Source organism: Gekko japonicus, unplaced genomic scaffold (assembly GCF_001447785.1).
Source record: "Gekko japonicus isolate JY-2015 unplaced genomic scaffold, Gekko_japonicus_V1.1 scaffold166, whole genome shotgun sequence".
In the NCBI taxonomy this organism is placed as follows: domain Eukaryota; kingdom Metazoa; phylum Chordata; class Lepidosauria; order Squamata; family Gekkonidae; genus Gekko; species Gekko japonicus.
In genome coordinates, this window is record NW_015173127.1 from 467,004 (window position 1) to 476,532 (window position 9,529).

At 50.7% G+C, this 9,529-nt stretch overlaps 1 non-coding gene across 1 annotated transcript; it reads left to right on the forward strand.

The window, feature by feature from the left end:
* Nucleotides 1-6,334: 6,334 nt before the first annotated feature.
* TRNAA-GGC lies at nt 6,335-6,406 on the forward strand. Its single transcript has one exon. It is a non-coding gene; the product is annotated as a tRNA-Ala (tRNA).
* Nucleotides 6,407-9,529: the final 3,123 nt, after the last annotated feature.

Sequence of the window (9,529 nt, forward strand, 5' to 3'; positions counted from 1 at the left end):
GCTGTCTCTTTGGATTTTGCACACATCCCAGGAACCGAAAACCGGCTCGAACATTCCTTCTTTTATAAAAATATAGACGTCGCTCTTGATAAGAAATTCCGAAACAATGGGAAAAGAAGGAGGTCGTGCCTCCCTCCCTTCTGTGGATGTCTCCCATGGGTGGACCAATCCTTCCCCCGCCCTCTCATAATTTCACTGTGGTTTGGCACTTCCCTAGGAACAATTCAGGATTTTAAAATAAGGAAGATTGGGGAGCCAGGAACACTGGTTTTGATTTCAGCCAGGAAGCGGGAACAACATTTTAATCAAGAATTGAAGGTTAACTCTTGAACATACTCAAGGTTGAATTGCAGAATGAGGGAAAGACCTTCAGTCGGTTAATCTGTCAATGATGCACGTGTTTGCATATTAAGCTATAGTTCTTTCGGATAAAGTCTATTTCTTTTATTTTTAGATGATGACGTGAGAGGTCTCCTCTTAGAAGAGGCGTTTCTTCTTCTCTGGCGCACAGGTTGAAATATTTAAGATGGTGTTTGCCCTGTGTAGCTTTTTATCACAGCTTATATTCATAGAATCATAGAGCTGGAAGGGACCCCCCCCGGGTCATCTAGTCCAACCACCTGCACAATGCAGGAAATTCACAAATATCTCCCCCCCTCCACACTCCCAGTGACCCCTGTTCCACGCCTTTCTGAGGGGTTCTCATCCTCCCTGGTTTGGGTGATGGCCACAACCAGAGGTCATTGCGGGGGGAATCGCGGGGGATCGCAGTTCCCCCGGGTGAGGTACGGGGGCACAATTGCCAGCCTCCCAATGTGTGTAGATGTAGCCAGAGGTCATTTCGAGGGGGATCGCGGGGGATTGCAGTTCCCCTGGGTGAGGTATGGGGGGGTGGGGCACATGATGAAACCCCGCCCCTGCTTCCGGCCGCCCCGCTTCCGGCCCTCATTCAGCCAGGAGGAGGCAGGAGAAGAGGGAGGGTAAGTTGCTTCCTCCCTGCCTCTCCCCATCCCTGCCTGCCTGGGGCCAGGGTGGGCCTTTGCCGGGCTTCCTTGCACTCCCGCCGGCCTTGCAGGTCCACCGCCGGGCCCCTCATGGGCGGCCGGGGGCGGGGTGTGTGGCCTTATGACACACTTCCGGTGATGTCAGGGGGTGTGGCATATGCTAATGAGTTATGCTAATGAGTTCCCCTAGCTCATTTTCTACAAAAGGACCCCTGGCCACAACACTGGCCTCAGTTGCCCCTGGGCAAGTTGCCGGAATGGCCTCAAAATAACGTATTGCTGTTCAGCAGTTTGACTGTGATAGCAGCATTTAGAGTAGAAAAGAGCAAGCATCCAGCAGTGCCTTAAAGACTAACGAAATTTGTGGCAGGGGAGGAGCTTTCCTGAGTCACGGCTCACTTCTTCAGATATTTAGCGTATAGGACCATGGACTGAGGTGATCTGAGTTTCATAGGGTGATTTCGGGCCATCACAATGATCTCTCAGCCTCGCCTACCCCGTAGGGTTGTTGTGAGGATAAAATGGGGAAAGGAATATAGAGTTACTTGGAGGGTGGGTCAGGTAAGAAAAAAATAACAATTAGGTAAGAAAAAAGGAGCTGCGGTGGCTCAAGTGGTTAAGACGCTGAACTGCAGGCTGTGGAAGGGCGGGAGTTCAGCAGTTCGAGACCCGAGTGTGCCGCATGACGGAGTGAGCTCCCGTCTCTAGTTCCAGCTCCTGCCAACGTGGCAGTTCGAAAGCAAGAAATTGCAAGTAGACAAATAGGTACCACTTCGGTGGGAAGGTAACAGCGTTCCGTGCGCCTTGGTGTTTAGTCATGCCGGCCACATGACCACGGAAACGTCTTCAGATAGCGCTGGCTCTTCGGCTTTGAAACGGAGATGAGCACCGCAACCCTAGAGTCGGATTCGACTGGCTTTCGAGCAAGGGAACCTTTACCTTTACCTTTTAAGAAAAAATGGGTCAGGTAAGAAGAAATAATAAATTATTCAGGAGGAGTACCTTCGTAGTCGGATCAAAATGTTTCATTGGCTTAATCTATCGGAGGATTTGTCTATATGGCCCAGCTGTATTTTTGACACAAGTCGAAGAATCAGCACCCTTCTCCTGAGCTACCACAGCCACCACCAAGGTCCAGGGTAGAGGGGGCACCGATTCTGTGAGGTGGGAATCTCGCTCTCTGACATTTTGTGGCCCTCCTGAAGCAGCCATTTTGTGACTGGCTCCACCTCTGGTGGCAGCCATTTTGTGACTGGCTCCTCCTCCGGTGGCAGCCATTTTGTGATTGTGCCCACTGCCCTGTGTCAGAATTCCAAAGATGCCCGCAGCCAGGTCAGAAAATCTGGGGACCCCTGCCTTACCCTCTAAAGCAGCCACATTCTCTAGGGGAACTGATCCCTGTAGTCTGTAGATTGTTTTTCATTCTGGGAGGCCTCCAGGCCCTACCTGGAGGTTGGCAACACTATGTTCTACCCCCTCCCCCAATATCTCAGGCCTGCAGGAGGTTCAGAATCTGGGCTTCTTCCCAGGCTGCCTCAACCCAATCCTCTCGTATAAGGAAAGGGCTATTTGAAGGGTCAGGAATCCTTGTCAGGAATAGCCTCCCTGTCATCTCGTCGCCAGGAGCAAAAGAGCTTATTTGGCACCAGAGACCCATCCCTGTCTGGCTAGGGGGGGTCTTTCAGGCAGCTGGTTGGCTCCTCGCCTCCCGCGAGCTTAGAGAGGCCTGTGAGCTGCTGCCCCGGCCCCCCCGCCTGCTCCATAACAGCCTCCCCCCCTCCCCGTTTCAACAGGACAATATTTATTTTCCCCATTAGCCGACCTGCAGGCTGTGGAAGGTCGGTAGTTCAGCAGTTCGAGACCTGAGTGTGCCGCATGACGGAGTGAGCTCCCGTCTCTAGTTCCAGCTCCTGCCAACCTAGTAGCTCGAAAGCAAGAAATTGCAAGTAGATAAATAAGTACCACTTCAGTGGGAAGGTAACAGCATTCCGTGCGCCTTGGTGTTTAGTCATGCCGGCCACATGACCACGGAAACGTCTTCGGACAGCGCTGGCTCTTCGGCTTTGAAACGGGGATGAGCACCGCAACCCTAGAGTCGGATTCGACTGGCTTTCGAGCAAGGGAACCTTTACCTTTTTTACAACCTCAGACTCTGCTGCCTACCAAGTTCAGCTTGGGGGAGGGGTGCGTGGTCCCCCCCACCCAGCCACCGGTGGTAGACGGGGCGTTACTAGAGTTGCCGACTTCCAGGCGGTCTAGAATAAATAAATGGAAGTACGGCCCTATATTATTCAAGCCAGTTGGAATAGATATAAAGGTAAAGGTAAAGGTTTCCCTTGCTCGAAAGCCAGTCGGGTCCGACTCTCGGGGGCGGTGCTCATCTCTGTTTCAAAGCAGAAGAGCCAGCGCTGTCCGAAGACATTTCCGTGGTCATGTGGCCGGCATGACTAAACGCCAAGGCACACAGAACACTGTTACCTTCCCACCGAAGTGGTACCTATTTATCTACTTGCAATTTCTTGCTTTCGAACTGCTAGGTTGGCAGGAGCTGGGGCCAGAGACGGGAGCTCACTCCGTCACGCGGCATTCGGGTCTCGAACTGCTGAACTACCGACCTTCCAGTCTGCTCAGCCTCTTCACCTCTGAGCCACCATGGCCCTGAATAGATATAGACTGCTGTGTACAGTCAAGAGAAATACGTAGAGCCTGGGGCTCCATAACTGGAGGTGGCCTGACAAAGTCCTGAGAGGAAATGGATGGGAACCTGGGCAGTCCTTGGCCACACCTCTTAGCAACTGTGTTTTGTGGACATCCAGGGGTCATTTCTCAGAAAAAGAGGTGCAGGAGCTTATTAGCATAACTCATTAGCATAACTTATTTGCATATGCCACACCCCCTGACATCACTGGAAGTGTGTCAGAAGGCAACACCCACCGCTCAGGCTCCACTGGCCTGTTTTGGATTGCTACCTATTGGGGGGGGGGGAACGAGCAGATCTGTCCTCACAGAGGAGGGAGAGCTTGTACCTGAATAAAACCTGGTCTTAAAGGTGCCACTGGACTTTTTTGGACTGGGGGCGGGGGGGGGGCTCTGCAACTTACCTGGCTGCTTCTTGCTCTGACTGAGGGCTGCTGGGAGCAGGGGGCGAGGCTTGTTGCATGTGTCCGCTCCTGTGCGCTCCTGCAGGAAATGACCCCTGTCTGTGGGCTAAAAAACTGTGAGCTAGCTCACACTAACTCAGCTTAGAGGGGACACACTGCTCACTTCTGCAGAAAACAAATCATGGAATCTCCTGCCTTGCCCCACATTTTTTTTAGTCTAAGGTCCTACTGGACTCTTGCTCTTTTCTGCCTTCCGTCCTTTCACCGGAATGGCTGAGGATCACACCCGGGACCCATCTGTATTTGAAATATGTTATCAACTATCAGGCCGCCCATGATTGCCAGTAGTCGCTCACCAAGTTACCTTTGAAAAGTAAAGACCAGCTGACTGGGGAGGGAAGCATCTTCAAACGGGGAAAGAGATGTTTGCTTTCAATCATGTCCATCCACAGATGTGTGCGTTGCCAGCTCTGGCTGGGGAATACTTTGTGGTCTGGGGGGTGGAGCCTGCAGAGGGCGTGGCTTGGAGAGGGGAGGGACCTCAGCGGGATACAATGCCATCGACTCCATGGTCCAAGGCAGCCATTTTCTCCAGGGGAACTGACGTTGGTGGTCTGGAGTTCGACTGTAATCGTGGGAGATCTCCAGGTTGGCAACGCTAATGCTGCAGGCAGGCTGGTTTTTGCAGGCCAGGTTCCAATCGCTGTTCTGCAGTGGAAACTTGCTGGTTGATCTTGGGCCAAGCTGAACACGTCTTCTAAGCCTAACCTACCTCACAGGGTTGTTGTGAAGATAAAAGGGAGAATGTTGTAAGCTACCTTGGAAAGAGAGGCAGAGTGTAAAAAAGGCTCCCCCCCAAAAAAAATCTCTAGGTATTTCTCCATCCAGAGCCGGTGACTCTAATTCTCATCCCGTGGAATGCAAAAAAGGGGTACTTTCTTTTCCAAAACACCACCCACTGCCAAGTGTCCGTAATACTGAAACAGCTGATGTCTCCTTGATGGCAGTGAACATGATGTTTCCTTGGCCTCCCCGGCAGCAGGCCTTCAGCTTGCCAAATCTGGCCCTTCGGCAAATCCCGGTTGAGGCCTCTCCTTTGATATCATCTCTCCTGACCTTTCCGCCTTCCCCTCTGCCGGCCTAGAGTGGCATTATCGGCAGCTGCTCGCAAGCACATGCCGCTCTGTCCTGCAAAGCCCGTCTGATGCTGTAAGAGGGAGATGAAATAGAACAATCCCTCGCAGGCAGAACTATTCTCGGTTTGATGTGCAGGGCACTGGGGGGAAACAAACCCCATCGAACGAATAGGAGGAGGAGAAGGAGGAGGAGGAGGAGGAGGAGGAGGAAGAAGAAGAAGAAGAGGAGGAGGAGGAGGAGGTGGAGGTGGAGGAGGTGGAGAAGGAGATGGGATTTACACCCCGCCCTTCACTACCCAAAAGAGTCTCAGAGCGGCTCACAAACTCCTTTCCCTTCCCCTCCTCACAACAGACACCCTGTGAGGTAAAAGAAGAAGAGATTGGATTTATACCCCGCCCTTCACTACCCGAAGGTGTCTCAGAGCACCTTACGATCTCCTTTCCCTTCCCCTCCCCACAACAAACACCCCGTGAGGTAGGTGGGGCTGAGAGAGCTCTGACAGAAACTGCTCTTTTTCCAAGGACAGCTCTTGTCAGAACTACGGCTTGCCCAAGGTCATCCAGCCAGGTACAAGTGGAGGTGTGGGGAGTCAAACCTGGTTCTTCCAGATTAGAGTCCGTGCACTTAACCATCACACCAAACTGGCTCTCAGCCTCGAGTGAGGTTGATGCAAAAGTTGGAAGGCTTTACTAGTCATCGGACGGCCACCTCTGCCTGGAGATTTGGGGGTGGGACCTTAGGAGGGCGGGGTTTGGGGTGGGACCTCAGCTAGGGTTGCCAACTTCCCGGCGGGGCCTGGACATCTCCCAGAATTACTCCTGATCTTCAGATGACAGAGATCAGTTCCCCTAGAGAAAACGGCAGATTCAGAGGGCAGACCCTATGGCACACCAGGGATTCTAGGCGAAATCGCTCCCCACATCCCCCCCTATATAGGCACTACCCCCCAAATTTCCAGGAATTTCCCAGGCTGGTGATGACAACCCAAAGCTCAGCTGGGATGTGATGCCATACAGCTCACCCTCCACAGCAGCCATTTTCTCCAGAGGAAACAATATCTATAGTCTGGAGACCAGCTGTACTTCTCAGAGAGGAGATGTGGCTCAGTGGTAGAGCATCTGCTTGGCATGCAGAAGGTCCCAGGTTCAATCCCAGGCATCTCCAGTTTAAAGGATCAGGCTGTAGTTCAGGGGTGTCAGACATGTGGCCCGGGGGCCAGATGAGGCCCTCGGAGGGTTTCCATCAGGCCCGCAGTGGAACTGACTGTCTTCTGCTTCTTCTTCCAGTTCTGCTGCTGCTGCATCATCATAGGTTTGCAGCTTACAGATACACATCTAAACAGCGTACTCAAGATTGCAACAGCATAGACATTTTGATGCAGTGATTCAGAGCGAGAGGTGTCAGTTATCAGACACTGTTAAATAAATGAAATATTGCAAGAGTGCTAATGTTTTAAGCATGTTTTTATTTTAAGTTTTTTTTTTAAAAAAAACTTTTGTGTTTGTGTCCTTTATAAAGTTTATATCTCCGCTACCTGGCGTTTCATTTTATGACACACGTGGCCCGGCCCAACAAGGTCTCATTTATGTCAGATCCGGCCCTCATAACAAATGAATTCGACACCCCTGCTGTGCGGGTGACGCACTGACATGATCTCTGGCTGCACAGGAAGTGATGTCATCTCTGGCTGCACGGGAAGTGATGTCAGTGTTGGAGTGAGCAACTCAGCATGCCTGAACACTGGGTGGCACTACGTCACTCTATGTATGGATAGGCGTTATCTCCTTGAATGGGATGCCTCTCTCTGTCTTAAACCTGGGAGCTGCCCTCTGACCCCTCCTATCTCTCTCCCTTTGTCCTCTCCCTGCTTTCACTTGGCCTTCCATGGAGACACATCTCTCTGCAGGTCTCTCCTGTACAGGCAGTGCCCTCATACTCCCACAGAGATTATGCCGGACAAGCTGGCCATTTGTGATCGGGAAAGTCCTCTTTAGATTAGGCTTTTTTCTCTCCTCACGACCGCAACCTGAATGTGAACTGTGAATGTAATAAATGTAAGTTTTTTACCTTTTGCAATATCCTTCTTGGGAGACTTATCTACTGCACTCAGCCAGTTTGGTGTAGTGGTTAAGTGCATGGACTATTCCCCACTCCTCCACTTGCACCTGCTGGATGACCTTGGGCAAGCCGTAGTTCTGATAAGAGCTGTTCTTGAAAAAGAGCAGTTTCTGTCAGAGCTCTCTCAGCCCCACCAACCTCACAGGGTGTCTGTTGTGGGGAGGGGAAGGGAAGGGAGACTGTAAACCGCTCTGAGACTCCTTTGGGTAGTGAAGGGTGGGGTATAAATCCAATCTCTTCTTCTTCTTTTACCTCACAGGGGTGCCTGTTGTGGGGAGGGGAAGGGAAAGGAGTTTGTAAGACGCTTTGAGACTCCTTTGGGTAGTGAAGGGCGGGGTATAAATCCAATATCTTCTTCTTCTTTTACCTCCCAGGGGTGTCTGTTGTGGGGAGGGGAAGGGAAAGGAGTTTGTAAGCCACTTTGAGACTGGGTAGTGAAGGGTGGGGTATAAATCCAATCTCTTCTTCTTCTTTTACCTCACAGGGGTGTCTGTTGTGGGGAGGGGAAGGGAAAGGAGTTTGTAAGCCGCTCTGAGACACCTTTGGGTAGTGAAGGGCGGGGTATAAATCCAGTCTCTTCTTCTTCTCTTCTATCACGCTTCTATGACTGGGCAAAACTGCTATATTAACCAAACATCCCAATAGTCAGCACACGAGGATGCTGGTAATCGCCCATTTCAGCGCCATTTTTCTCCCACCGCTGCTGAGCGGCAGCAGGAAAACGGCAACCTTAATTGTTGCAGGACGCTTGTCTGGCAACTAGGGCTGACCAGTCCGCCCGCTCTTCACCCATGGCCCCCGCTGCTGCTGTAATGAGCAGCAGGAGCAAACAGAGAGGGGAGAAATGATGTCATTTCCTGCCAAAAACGGAACTGATATCACTGCATCACACGACACTCTAGGAATCCCCCCCCCAACATCTATGGTAAAAATGATACAGAGGGGGATTCCTAGAGCATTACATGACATTGGTCAGAAATAACATTGCAACATCACACTGTGCCATTCCTATCTGTCTGCACCCACCCACACCTCTGACTGGTAGCCCATCAAGAGCTTGCCAGAATTGTCCGATGGCTAATGAATGGGAAACAAAATGTTGGAATTGCAAGTTGCTTACACTTCAGTCTTTACAGAGTTAAATGTTGTTTGTTAGGAAACAGGATGTTACGTTACATAATGTATTCAACTACATAATGTATTCAAGGGCAGGAAAGTTTGTGGGAGTTGTTTACCCTAATGAAGTGACCTGTAACCTTTGTATTGGTCAACTAACAACTTGTTTGTGGAAATGCTTTGATCCAGCATTAATGTATTCACAAGGTTTATGGCCCTTTGTGTGAACCAGAGTTAGTTCTATTCTAGAAGCCAAGACAGTTAGAAAGATGTAGCTGTTAGCATATATTACTGAAAGTAACTGCAAGCATAAGAACATAAGAACATAAGAGATGCCAATGTTGGATCAGGCCAAAGGCCCATCCAGTCCAACACTCTGTATCACACAGTGGCCAGAAATACCAGGTGCCATCAGGAGGTCCACCAGTGGGGCTAGGACGCTAGAAGCCCTCCAACTGTTGGCCCCCCCAAGCACCAAGATGACAGAGCATCACTTGCCCCAGAGCCCCTACCTATACCTTGTGGCTAATAGCCACTGATGGACCTCTGCTCCATATGCTTATCCAATTCCCTCTTGAAGCCGTTCATGCTTGTAGCCGCCACCACCTCCTGTGGCAGTGAATTCCAAGTGTTAATCACTCTTTGGGTTAAGAAGGACTTCCTCTTATGTAACCTTTTATTTTATTTCTTTTGTCCAAAGTACCCTACCCATGTTTTATTTTGTTTTTATAGTAAAGATATTTTCCTTGTACTAATGTGGCTCTTGTGATTGCAATACGACCATTGACCCTGAATCAGAGAATCCCAACACAAAAATACCATTCTCAAGACTATTATGGCTCAGCTTGTGAAACTTCCTGGCTGCTCTCAGGCACTTTGGGAGAAGAAGAGTTGGGTTTTATATCCCGCTTTTCACCACCCGAAAAAGCCTCAGAGCGGCTTACATTCTCCTTCCCTTCCGCTCCCCACAACAGACACCCTGCGAGGTAGGATGGGCTGAGAGAGCTTTGAGAGAGCTGTGACCGGCCCAAGGTCACCCAGCTGGCCTCATCT